Source organism: Bos mutus, chromosome 1 (genome assembly GCF_027580195.1).
Source record: "Bos mutus isolate GX-2022 chromosome 1, NWIPB_WYAK_1.1, whole genome shotgun sequence".
NCBI classification, from domain to species: domain Eukaryota; kingdom Metazoa; phylum Chordata; class Mammalia; order Artiodactyla; family Bovidae; genus Bos; species Bos mutus.
The window spans coordinates 123855028-123868768 of NC_091617.1; positions in this window are offsets into that span (position 1 = coordinate 123855028).

Below are 13741 nucleotides of genomic sequence, written 5' to 3' on the forward strand. Positions count from 1 at the left end.
ACCATCTGGAAGGCTAGTTAAACACAGATTTCTGGGCATTTCCCTGTCGGCATTTCTTGTGTATCCAGTGGTCTGTAGTGGAAGAGTTTTCATTTCTAACACGTTTCCAGGCCATGCTGATGCTGCTGGTCCAGACCTTGCTTTCAGAACCACAATATTTGACAAATAATAGTGTTCCTACTGGAGAAGGAAACGGCAACCCACTCCAGTATTCTTGCCTGGAGAATCCCAGGGACAGAGGAGCCTGGTGGGCTGCCATCTACGGGGTCGCATGCATGCGTTGGAGAAGGAAATGGCAACTCACTCCAGTGTTATTGCCTGGAGAACCCAAGGGATGGAGGAGCCTGGTAGGCTGCCATCTATGGGGTCGCATGCATGCGTTGGAGAAGGAGATGGCAACCACTCCAGTATTCTTGCCTGGAGAATCCCAGGGATGGAGGAGCCTGGTAGGTTGCCATCTATGGGGTCGCACAGAGTCGGACATGATTGAAGCAACTTAGCAGCAGCAACAGCAGCAGTGTTCCTACTGGATGCAAATTCTGTTACTGCAAAGATATTGAAACACAAGATGGTATTTCCAAGGATGGAATTCTTAGCATATAGAAAATATTAGAAGCAGTACTACACCAAATTGTCAGTTTGCTATTATATCAATAGTAAAAATCAAAGAGTTTTATGAATGTTTTCAGGAAACTTCTGAATTTGTGAATCTCTGATTACATGACTCATTTGAAGTTCTGGCCTTACCACTGTAGTTTCCTCAATTTTAAAACCTCAAACTTAAGAGTTGTGAAGGAAATATACCTGAAACTAACACAACATTGTAAATCAACTATACTTCAATTAAAAAAAAGTTGCAAATAAAAATTTCCCCTCTCTTCACATGATTGCATCTTGGCCCAGATAGAGGACACATTCACCAATAACTGTCCTCTCAGAATAGCCCCGGTGAGGAAGCTTGCTCTCCCGTATCCACCTGAGCTGGACAGAGTGTGATACTCACTGGGCCATGTTGCTGTGTGAGGACTGTGCCCATAAAAAGAGGAGGGGGCCACCTTTGTCTCTGTGACTCCCTGAACTCTCAGGTTCCAACAGGCTTATCTGCACTTCTCATGCCAAGCAGTAAGCCCACCTGGGCAGCATTCTTCTATAGGCATCAGTCTGCACAAATTCAGACTCATCTTGCAATTGACTGAGTGAGTGGATGTAGGGTCCTTCTGCAACCTGGCCACAGCCCCAGGGTGAATGTGCAGATCTTAGATCTAATATAACTTCAGGTTTAAGCTGTGCACTCCAACATACTTTACCAGAAGCCCTGCTAAACCTTTAGTACAATTGACTGTTCTGTAAGTGTTTGCTTTATCAGTCAGCTCTCTGAAGGGGAGCAGAATAGAATTTTAGATCTAAAAGGCCTTTAAAATATAGGCTGGGAAACAAGTATACACGTAAGATGGGCATGTGGGCAATAAAAGGCAACCTAAGGAGAGCAAATATCTCAATGTAGGACTCACTGGTAAGGTTTGGCCAGGCAGCTCACAGCGGTTTACACTACAGCCGTAGCTGCTACAGCAGGCATGGGATGCTCAAAAGCAGGCTTCTGATTAAGTGCCTCCTCAAAATATGTGGTCTTCACTTGTGAGGCTTTTTTAGACATTTGTGGAAAACATGATTGCTACTTTCATGGTGTCTTTTTTCTCCGTAGAGTGCTTGGGGGCACAGGACACTAACGTGTTCATTCTGACCTCCAGTTTGTTAGGATCAGGCCTGAGTAACAGCTCTAAATCAGTTCTAAATCTGACTTCTTCACCTTATTTTAAATTACATCAAAAGTCAAATAGTCTTTTGGACTCATGAGGCTCCATTATAGGATTCTGGAAATATACAATCTCTACCTTTGGATTGCAAATTAGCTCTGAAATGGGTATGTTAGAAATTCTTCTCATGGGTGTGGATTTATCCCAGCTATAGCATCAACCATGGAAGGGTAGTACAACAGACAAAGTGGGATATGGAATTTCTCCAAAGGAGCTATGTCACATTTTTAAGCTGGAGTAGAGTTCAGAAGAAAACCATCCTCACTATTAGCCAATGGCTAGGAGGATCAATTTCAAGATTTCTTTTCAGGATACTCTGTCATTTAGAATTTGGCTTGCCAAGTAACATACTGAAGAGAGAAAAGTGGAAAGAGGTTTGATCTTGCAATCAAAACATCAATGAGAAAAAGTAAAAACAAAAATGAAGGCATACGCATTGAGAAGGTCAGTAGAATAGAGAATGAACTTTTATCTTTGATGAAAGATTGAATTCTTGAAAATAGATATTACTAGGGAAAAGGGAAATATTTTAGCTGTTATTCAGTCCGGGAGTTTGGGGAGCTCACAAAGTCAAATAAAGGAAATGAGATTGAGAGAGCTAACTGGATTAATTCTCCCAGTAAGAGTCCTGATAGAGAATACTGTTGACTTAAATCTTTATTGGAGTATAATTGATTAAAAATGTTGTGTTAGTTTTCTTCTGTATAGCAAAGTGAATTGGTTATACATATACATGTATGTGTGTGTGTTTTAGTCACTCAGTCACGTCTGACTCTTTGTGACCTCATGGATTATAACCCACCAAGCTCCTTTGTCCATGGAATTCTCCAGGCAAGAATACTGCAGTGGGGTGACATTTCCTTCTTCAGGAGATTTTCCCCATCCAGGGGTCGAACCTGGGTCTCCTGCATTCTTTGCCTTCTGAGACTGCAGGGAAGTCCCATGCATATGCATATATCCAGTATTTTTTAAGATTCTTTTCCCATATAGGTCATTACAGAGTATTGAGTAGAGTTCCCCATGCCATATAGCAGGTTTTTATTAGTTATCTATTTTATATATAGTAGTGTGTACATGTCAATCCCAATCTCCCAATTAACACACTCCTCACCCCCAGGTAACCATACATTTGTTTTCTACATCTGTGATTCTACTTCTGTTTTGTAAATAAGTTCATTTGTACCCTTCTTTTTTAGATTCCACATGTAAGTGATATCATATATCTCTCTCTCTATCTGACTTACTTCACTCAGTATGACAGTCTCTAGGTCCATTCATGTTGCTACAGATGGCATTATTTTGCTCTTTTTTATGACTGAGTAGTATTCCTTTGTATATGTACCATATCTTCTTTATCCATTCACCTGTCAATGGACATTTTTGAGAGAGAAACGTTCCTTTCCTTTTCCTCTCCTCTCTTCTCTCCTGTCCTCCCTATCCCTTCCCTTCTCTTCCTTTCTTTTTCCTTCCCTTTGTTTTCTCCTCCTCTTTCTTATTTTTAAAAATATTTTAACTACAGCAATTTTCTAACATACACAAAAGAGTGAATGTATTCCGTTCTCTTCCATATATTCATCTTGCAGCTCTACCAATTACCAACATACGGTCCTTCTCGTTTCATCCGTACCCCTCCATTCTACCCTCAGCCCCTCCTTACCTGCTGGATTATTTTAAAGTTAATTTCAGGCACCATATGATTTCATCTGTATTGTCTTAAAGAAATGAGGATTTTTAAAAAAATTTTGGTTGCACTGCACAGCATGTGGGGCCTTAGCTCCTCAACCAGGGATCTAACCCACATCCTTATTGGAAGGCAGAGTCTTAACCACTGGACCACAGGGGAAGTCCTGAAATAAGGATTTTAAAAAGCAAAATTTAGCTGCAAGGTCTTTTCATGTCTAAAAATATTAATAATGACTCTAGGAGTTCATAAGCTATTATACCAAAGTTCCAGTATACAATGTTAACATACAAAAGTCAGTTGTTATCCTACTCACAAACAATAAGCAAGTGGAATCTGAAATAAAAAATGCAGTATCATTGAGAATTCCCTGGTAGGGTCCAGTGGTTAAGACTCCCTGTTTCCACTGCAGGGGTACACATTTTATCCCTAGTTGGGGAACTAAGATCCTGCATGCTGCATGATGTGGTGGGGGGAAAAAAAGTGATATCATTAACATTGACAGACTCACCTCAAAGAACTACTTAGCTGTAAATCTAAAAAATATGTACAAGATCTATGAAGAAAATCTTAAAAACCTGGTGAATGAAATCAAAGAACTAAATAAATGGAGATACATTCCATGTTCATGAGTGAGAAGATTCAGTATTGTCAAGATAGTTCTTCCCAACTTGATCTGTAGATTTAAGCAAAATTCCAGCAAGTTATTTAAGGAATAAGTTAGCATACTCATTCTGAAGTTAATGTGGAGAGGACAAAAGACCCAGAATAGCCAAAACTGTAGTGAAAGAGAGGAACAAAGTTGGAGAACTGAAACTACTCAACTTCAACACTAACTGTAAAGCTACATTAATCAAGATGGCTTGGTATTGTACAACATGGGGAATATAGCCAATATTTTATAATAACTATAAATGGAGTATAACCTTTAAAATTGTGAATCACTATATTGTAAAACTTCCAGTGTGGTGAAATAATTTTTGTGGCCATTGTTTGGGAGATGTTCAGGGAAATCATAATGTTAAGACTCTCAGCAAAGATTTAGGGAAGATGAGGTACAGTGAAAGGGAGCCGTGGAGATTTAAAAGGGGTCAGTTCTGGACCAGGGTCAGGTGCTGAGCTGATGGAAGGCACTTTGGGTAGAATTATCAAGCTTGGGACAGTGAGGGTGACTGGGTATGTTTGAACAGTGAACACATTTGGCTGAGCCAGAACTCACTGATTTCATGCAAGGGATCCCAGAACAACTGTCTGGTTTGGAGGAAAAAAAAAAAAATGAGGTCAGGAACTCTGACCTAGCAATAAGTGTTATACACGAGGAAAGAAAATTCAAAGCTTTGCTGAGCCTGCAGAATTTATGGAAGAAAAGGAAATGGAGCAACAAGGGATATCAAACTGCTGTAGGAAAAGAGGTAGCTAGAGGAATAGCTCTACTACTAATGATGTGGCGAAAGAGATGTTCAGGGTCTGAAAAGCCCAAAAGCCAAGGAAAGGTTACGTTTTGGGGGAAAGCATGTGAAAAGGAACAAAGTGATTCTCACCTAGAACTATCCACAGCTAGGGGTTTACTGAGGCTCATTCTTTATTATTATTATTTTTATTTTGAGGATTATTCTTTAAATGAGTTCATCAGGGTGGTAAGAGGGAACTGCATCTGTAATAAATGGCTCCTTCAATTAAGATTAGAGGAATTCCAGCACCAAATCTTTTCCAGTACAGGCTAAAACCCTCTTGAGTTTCTACTGTGGATGGAGAAATAGAGAAGGGAAAGACATTAAGATTATATAGAGTGGAGGTCATGAGTGTACTTAGAAGGGGATGAGGGCTACATCACTAGGCAGAGTTCAAGCTCTGAGAGGAACTGGATACTCCAAAAGCAGAAATCAAGAAGGAAATAAAACTATAGTTAAAAATTTTGAATTATACATAAAAATAGAATAATATATCATTCCCATCATGCAGCCCCAACAGTCATAAAATTGTTGTCATTCTTATTTTGACTATCCCTTCATGTGATTTTATGGTGGAGCATGTTAAAGGTCCAGATGTTTATCATTTAATTAATAAATAATTAGGAGGGTTTCACCATATAGGACAGATACAGAGCAGACCAATGAAGCCTTAGGTTAATGCAGAGGAGTGGACTAGAGGTGTCACCCTTGCACATTTCAAAGTTACAGAAGAAGATAGTATTTTATTTTGTAATGTTTTAATACAACCATAGTTGATTTACAATATTGTGTTAGTTTCAGGTGTACAGCAAAGTGCTTCAGATATATATATTTTTTTCAAATACATTTCCATTATTGGTTATTCCCAGATATTAGTTCCCTATTCTATATAAGAAATCATTATTGATTATCCGTTAATATTTATATATAGTAGGAAAAGGAAATGGCAACCCACTCCAGTGTTCTTACCTGGAGAATCCCAGGGACGCGGGAGCCTGGCGGGCTGCAGTCTATGAGGTCACAGAGTCGGACACGACTGAAGCAACTTAGCGTCAGCAGCAGCAGTGTATATCTGTTATTGCCAAATTCTCAATTTATCCCTCGCTACTCTTTCCCCTTTAGTAACCATAAGTATGTTTTGTACATCTGTGAGTCTGTTTCTGTTTTGTAAATTAGTTAATTTGTATTATTTTTTTAGATTCCACATACAAGTGATATCTGACTACTTCACTTAGTATGATAACCTCTAGGTCCATCCACGTTGCTGCAAATGAGAATATGTCATTCTTTTTATGGGCCACACATATTCCATTACATATACTGTTGCTGTTGTTCAGTTGCTCAGTTGTGTCCGACTGTTTGAGACCCCGTGGACCGGAGCATGCCAAGCTTTCCTGTACATAGATAGAGAGAGCTATAGATATAGACATCACAGGTGGGCAGTGGTAAAGAATTCACCTGTCAATGAAGGAGATGCAGGTTTGTTCCCTGGGTTGGGAAGATTCCCTGGAGTAGAAAATGGCAACTCACTCCAGAATAGCTGCCTGGAAAATTCCATGGACAGAGGAACCTGACGGGTTACAGTCCATGGGGTCACAAGTATTGTACACAACTGAGCACACATGTGCACACGCATTTTATATATATATCACATTTTCTTTATTTATTCTTCTCTTGAGGAACAGTCAGGTTGCTTCCTTGTCTTGAGTGCTGTGAACAGTTCTGTTATGAACATTGGAGTGCATATATCTTTTCGAATTAGAGTTTTTATCTTTTCTGGATATATATCTAGGAGTGATATTGCTGGTTCCTATGGAAACTCTAGCTTTAGTTTTTCAAATGACCCTCGATACTGTTTTCCATAGTAGCTGTACCATTTACATTCTCACCAACAGTGTAGGAGGGTTCCCTTTTCTGTTCATCCTCTCCAACATTTATTATTTGTAGACTTTTTTGAAGATGGCCATTCTGACTAGTATGAGGTGATACCTCATTGTAGTTTTGATTTACTATTCCTTTAATATTTGGCAGTTTTGAGCATCTTTTCATGTGTCTGTTGGCCATCTATATGTCTTCTTTAAAGAAATGACTATTTAGGCCTTCTGCTCATTTTTTTATTGGGTTGCTTGTTTTTGTTTTGTTTTGTTTTTTAATATTGAGCTGTGTGAACTGTTTGTGTGTTTTGGAAATTAAGCCAAATTACATTGTTTGCAAGTATTTCCCCCCAGGTTGTCCTCTTCTTTTGCTTGTTTATGGCTTCCTTTGCTGTGCAAAACACTGTAAGTTTGATCAGGTCCCACATGTTCACATTTACTTTCATTTCTTTTGCCTTGGGAGACTGATCTAAGAAAATATTGCTCATTTATGTCAGAAAACATTTTGTCTATGTTTTCTTCTAGGAGTGCTATGGTGTCATGTCTTATATAAGTTTTTAAGCCATTTTGAGCTTATTTTTGGGTACGTGTGAGGGAGTGTTCTAACTACATTGATTTACGTGAGGCTGTCCAGCTTTCCCAACACCACTTGCTGAAGAGACTGTGTTCCTTCCATTGTATATCCTTGCCTCCTTTGTTGAAGATTAATTGACCATAGGTGTGTAGGTTTATTTCTGGATTCTCTATTTTATTCCATTGATCTATATGTCTGTTTTTATACCAATATCCATGCTGTTCCAATACTTAGCTTTGAAGTATTGTCTGAAGTCAGGGAGGATTATGTCTCCAGCTTTGTTTTTTCCTCAGGATTGCTTTGGCAATTCTGGGTCTTTTGCAGATTCATATGAGTTTTAGGGTTATTTGTTCTAGTTCTAGGAAAAATGTCATTGGGTAGATTGATAGTGATTGCATTAAATCTGTAGAATGTTTTGGATAAAATTGCCATTTTAACAATATTAATATTAATCCTTCCCATCCAAGAGCATAAGGTATCTTTTCATTTCTTTGAGTCATCTTTGGTTTCTTTTATCATGTTTATAGTCCTCATTGTATAGGTCTTTCACCTCCTTAGTTAGGTTTATTCCTAGGTTTTGTTTTTTTTACCTAATTTTAAACAGGGTTGTCTTTTACTTTTTCTTTCTATTTAATTGTTAGTGTAAAGAAATGTAACAGATTTCTATATATTAATCTGTATCCTGGTACCCTGCTGAATTCACTTATTAGTTCTAATAGTTTTTGTGTGAGTTCTTTAGGGTTTTCTATATAAAGTATCATGCCATCTGTATATAATTTTACTTATTCTCTTCCAATCTGAATACTTCTTATTAATCTTGTCTGATTGCTGTGGCTAAGACTTTGAATTTGAATAGTAGTGGCAAGAGTGTGTATCCTTGGCTTGTTTCAGGATTTAGTGGGAAGGCTTTCAGTTTTTTACCATTGGATATTATATTGGCTGTGGATTTGTCATAAGTGGCTTTTATTGAGATATATTCTCTCTATACCCACTGTGGTAAAAGTTTTTATCATAAATGGATGTTGGTTTTATCAAATTCTTGTTCTATAAGGAGATAGCACTCTCAATGCTTCTCTCTAATGGTGAAATGAATTTCCAAATGAATTTCCCCATCGTTGCAGGAAATGTGGTATGGCCATTAATGGGCAATTTCTCCCATGTGGGTTTAAATTTGCTGGAAAGGATTTCTCGACCACATACCCAGATTGATGTCTGTGTTGGTTAGCCTGAAAACAAAATATTTTATCTATAATTGTGCTTTCTTCATGTGCCTGTCTTTCCCTAGGATACAACTCAGTAATGTTCCTGCAGATAACAAAGAATAGACCTAGACTGTACAGTTTACAAAACTGGGAACAAATAATTTTGCTTGGGATAAGGCTCTAGTGGCAAAGAAATTGCTTGCTTGTATTTTGTAAAGTTTGTTATAATAAGCTTGGTGCAGTGATTCTCGGGCACTGCAGAATGCATGAGTAATTTGTAACTGGGTAAATTCAACTTTGTAGCTGCTGAAGAAGCTATAATTATTCTAGTGCTTCAAAGATGGCACAAAACACTGCAGCTGCTAAAAGAAATCTGGCTCCATCACAGTTTGATAAATCCATTAAAACCAGAAAAATACAGAAAAAAATGTTGAATTTCGTTTACAAGGGGAAGGGGAATTTGATTTAGAATATTAGTACTCTCTTACTTTAACAATCAAATAATTAATATTCAAATTTGGGGTATTTGAATGTTGTTTGTATGGTGTGTTTTTTGAGTAGTTTTATGCTGGCATGTGGATCTTGTATACATTTTTGAGCTGTGATTTGCACAATGTGGATCAAAACAACTTCCTAAAAAAAGAATTGAATAGGAATGAGTTTCTACCCTTTGGTGTGGGGTGGAGTTTAGGCAAATTGAAAGAGTTCTTATCCTTCCTCTAGGCTTCAGGGCCAACAGTTAGATCACTCAACACACTGTCCCAGGAGGATGCAAAAGAAGCATCCTCATGAACACGGGAGCAGCATTGCTCAGACAAAATGCTGATTTCTATTCTGAAATGGGTTGATCTGCTCTGGTTGACCGCAAGCCTGAAGCAAAGCCCAACAAACACCTGGGAAGAGTTCATGGGGGACATTCTGTTCTATCCTCACATTCTCACACTGGTTCATACAGGAGGAAATGTCCACCTATGCTTCTGAACTTTTGCAAGTGTCATGAAGGAGCTTCTGCCTCACTCTTGATCACTTGGAATAAGGATGTTCAGTGGGTGATCCAGACGTCACATTGGCTGGGTCACGTCTTATTAGAGGAGTTTCCTGGGCTCAGGAGCAAACAAGTTTGAACTGTTCCTTTCTTTGATTTATACTGTCAAAGTGAGGTTAAGGGGTGATTGAAGCTCCAACATTCTTTCTTTCTTTTTCCTGCTGTGTTGCTGCAGGAGATCTCCCTTCTTAAAACAGGCTGAGTACATGGATGTGAATTCTGCTTTGCAGGAAAGGTCTTACATCAGCAGGTGTGTCTTTGAGTGTTCTCTCCTCAGCCTCTTTGTAGATTTGGGATGAGGTGAGAGACCTGAGGTCTAAATAACTTGTTCAAACATAGTTCACCAAAAATCTTACATTTTGTATGTGACTATGTTGTTCAGCTGTTTGTTTTGCCTGTATTCTCTTTTGATTAAGGTGGTGGCAGGGAGGAGCTCCAACAGAACAGTTCCATTTTGCACATGGAGATGAATCTAGCTATTATAGTAGATTTTGGTGGAATACAATAATATTTCAATCTGACAAGCAATTGACTCTGCTTTTTCCAAATTCAATATTTCTTAAATATAGTGCCTTAACAGATTAGGTTTACATAAGTTCAAAGTAGAGTTAGAAAGACTTTTTCACTTTAAAAAAAAAAAGATTCTTCATTTAACATTTCAAAACAAATAGTTTATAGTTCCTCAGTTTTGAAGTTCAAATGTACTAAAGAAAAATTCTTCTTTTAGCAGGATACTAAGAGTGAGTAAATATTCAAAATTATCCTTTTTTTTTTTTTTTTTTTTTAGTAATTTTGTTGAGGAACCTGGCAACCTGGATGAGCTGCTCTAACACAGTGTTCTCTGTTAAGCTTTGAGATTTATAAACCCTGATAATGTTTTGAGGAACAGTTCTTTTCCCCATCTAGGGTCTTAGTATATCTGGGCTGCTATCACAAAAATACCATAAACTAGATGGCTTACACAGCATTTGTTTTTCACAGGTGTGGAGGTTGGGGACTGCACAATCAAGGTGCCAGCAGATGTGGTGTCTGGTGGAGACCCACTCCCTGGTTTACAGATGGCAGCTGTCTTCTAGCTGGGTCCTCACACGGTGGAGGGAGCAAGGTAACACTCTAAGGTCTCTTTTGTAAGGGCACTAATCCTCCCATTTGTGAGAGTTCTGCCTCCATGACCCAATCATCTCCCAAAAGTCCCACCTCCAAATCTCATCAAATGGGGACAGGTTTCAACATATGAATTTGGGAGGGGAGAGAATACAAACATCCAGCTAGAGCTTACAAATGAAAATGGATGATTTAGGTATTTGGATCTTACTGAATAATTTAATTATTATTTATGTATCCATAAAGGAGTACATCAAGGCTGTATATTATCACCCTGTTTATTTAACTTATATGCAGAGTATATCATGAGAAATGCTGGACTGGAAGAAACACAAGCTGGAATCAAGATTGCCGGGAGAAATATCAATAACCTCAGATATGCAGATGACACCACCCTTATGGGAGAAAGTGAAGAGGAACTAAAAAGCCTCTTGATGAAAGTGAAAGTGGAGAGTGAAAAAGTTGGCTTAAAGCTCAACATTCAGAAAACAAAGATCATGGCATCTGGTCCTATCACTTCATGGGAAATAGATGGGGAAACAGTGGAAACAGTGTCAGACTTGATTTTTTGGGGCTCTAAAATCACTGCAGATGGTGACTGCAGCCATGAAATTAAAAGACACTTACTCCTTGGAAGGAAAGTTATGAACAACCTAGATGGCATATTGAAAAACAGAGACATTATTTTGCCAACAAAAGTCCGTCTAGTCAAGGCTATGGTTTTTCCAGTGGTCATGTATGGATGTGAGAGTTGGACTGTGAAGAAGGCTGAGCACCGAAGAATTGGTGCTTTTGAACTGTGGTGTTGGAGAAGACTCTTGAGAGTCCCTTGGACTGCAAGGAGATCCAACCAGTCCATTCTGAAGGAGATCAGCCCTGGGATTTCTTTGGAAGGAATGATGCTAAAGCTGAAACTCCAGTACTTTGGCCACCTCATGCGAAGAGTTGACTCATTGGAAAAGACTCTGATGCTGGGAGGGATTGGGGGCAGGAGGAGAAGGGGACGACAGAGGATGAGATGGCTGGATGGCATCACTGACTCGATAGATGTGAGTCTGAGTGAACTCCGGGGGTTGGTGATGTACAGGGAGGCCTGGCATGCTGCGATTCATGGGGTCACAAAGAGTTGGACATGACTGAGTGACTGAACTGAACTGAACTTAGCCCAGGTAACAAACATTCTTGCATCTACATATGATGAAACAACAAAATTATGATTGTAAGCTTTATCATTCTTTGTGAATTTTTATTCTTTTTCCACAGCAATACAGGTTATTTTTACAGAAATAAAATCACATGGTCCTATGACATTTCTTAAAACTGCTAGACTGGATTGAAATAAATATGTAACCACATATTGTTCATTTAAAATTTATTTGGAGGAAGACCATGATAGAGTTTCAGTGAAGTGCATTTTAGTATGTGCATATGCCAAATTACATAGCCTTCAATCATGGCACCCCACTCCAGTACTCTTGCCTGGAAAATCCCATGGGCAGAGGAGCCTGGTAGGCTGCAGTCCATGGGGTTGCAAACAGTCGGACACGACTGAGCGACTTCACTTTCACTTTTCACTTTCATGCATTGGAGAAGGAAATGGCAGCCCACTCCAGTGTTCTTGCCTGGAGAATCCCAGGGAAGGGGGAGCCTGGTGGACTGCTGTCTATGGGGTCGCTCAGAGTTGAACATGACTGAAGTGACTTAGCAGCAGCAACAATGAGTCCCAGAGTAGTTTTAAACTTTTAGTTTAAAATTTAAACTTTAGATATGACATATCCACCACAAAGTGACATTTCAAAGCGAACTGAATTTCCTCTCCACAGCTGATATGAGACTTTAATTCTGCCGGCCATTGGGCATGATTTGCCTTCTTATCTAAGAGACCTATATTGTTTGTCATTGAATTTATCATGTAGTTTTGTTGCTTTAAGCGTAAATAAAATTTAACTTATGTGCTGCTTATGGGATGTTTTGGCCACACACATAAGGTGGGGTTTCCCGGGTAAAGAATGCACTTGCCAATGCAGGAGATGCAGTTTTGATCCCTGGATTAGGAAGCTCCCTTGGAGAAGGAATGGCAACCTACTCCATCATTCTTGCCTGGAAAATTCTGTGGGCACAGGAGTCTGGCAGGCTATACTCCATGGAGTTGCAGGAAAGTTGAGCACAACTTAGCAACTGAACAACAGCAGCAGCATAAGTTGTGGTATTAAAGTTTCAAAGTGCATAGACCCTACGAAGATATGGATGAAATGGGGAACGGATTAGGGTAAAATTTTATTTCTGAAAAATGGTATTTCCTAGTCTTTGTGCAATCTTCCTCAGTTGGGATTTTTGGGGGCCATCTCCTGACTAAATCATCTGCTCCCAAATCCTTGTCTCAGGGTCTACTTTTTTTTAGGGAACCCACATTGAGATGTCCTCCAACAAAGGCTGTTTTAAAGACTGCTTTTTAAATTAGATTTAGGAGGGACTGAAAGAAATTTCTGTCAAAATCTGCTTGGCATTTGTGTACTTCATTTCAGAAAAATATTTCCAAGCTTACACAACATCACCTTGTTAGGAATTCTGTCTTCTCTGTACCTTTCACTGGAGAAATATGTAGAGGTAGGGAAAGGCGAGGGGCATGGCACCTTCCTTTGTTAGTTCATATAACATTTTTTATAATTTAATAAATAAATGATAGGGCAAACTATCTTTTCGCTAATCAGGTCAGAGTTATTCATTTGTAAGACACAGAGTAGAAGTTACTTCCAAGAAGATTGTGAATTCATCATGTGGATGCTTAGGTCAAAGAAATGCATTTTTCAGGTCTTTGGTTGCAGGAAGTTTGCATTACGGCAAGCTGCAGCTTGGAGTGTCAGTGCTCCATCTTGTTCTCCCATCCTTGGCTTCAGAGCTCGTACTTCTTCCCAACTCTGAAGCCTCCATCATGGGTTGTAGCGGAGGTTTTAGCCACTGTGGCTGGCCTGCATTTACTCTGCCTTGTGGAGAGC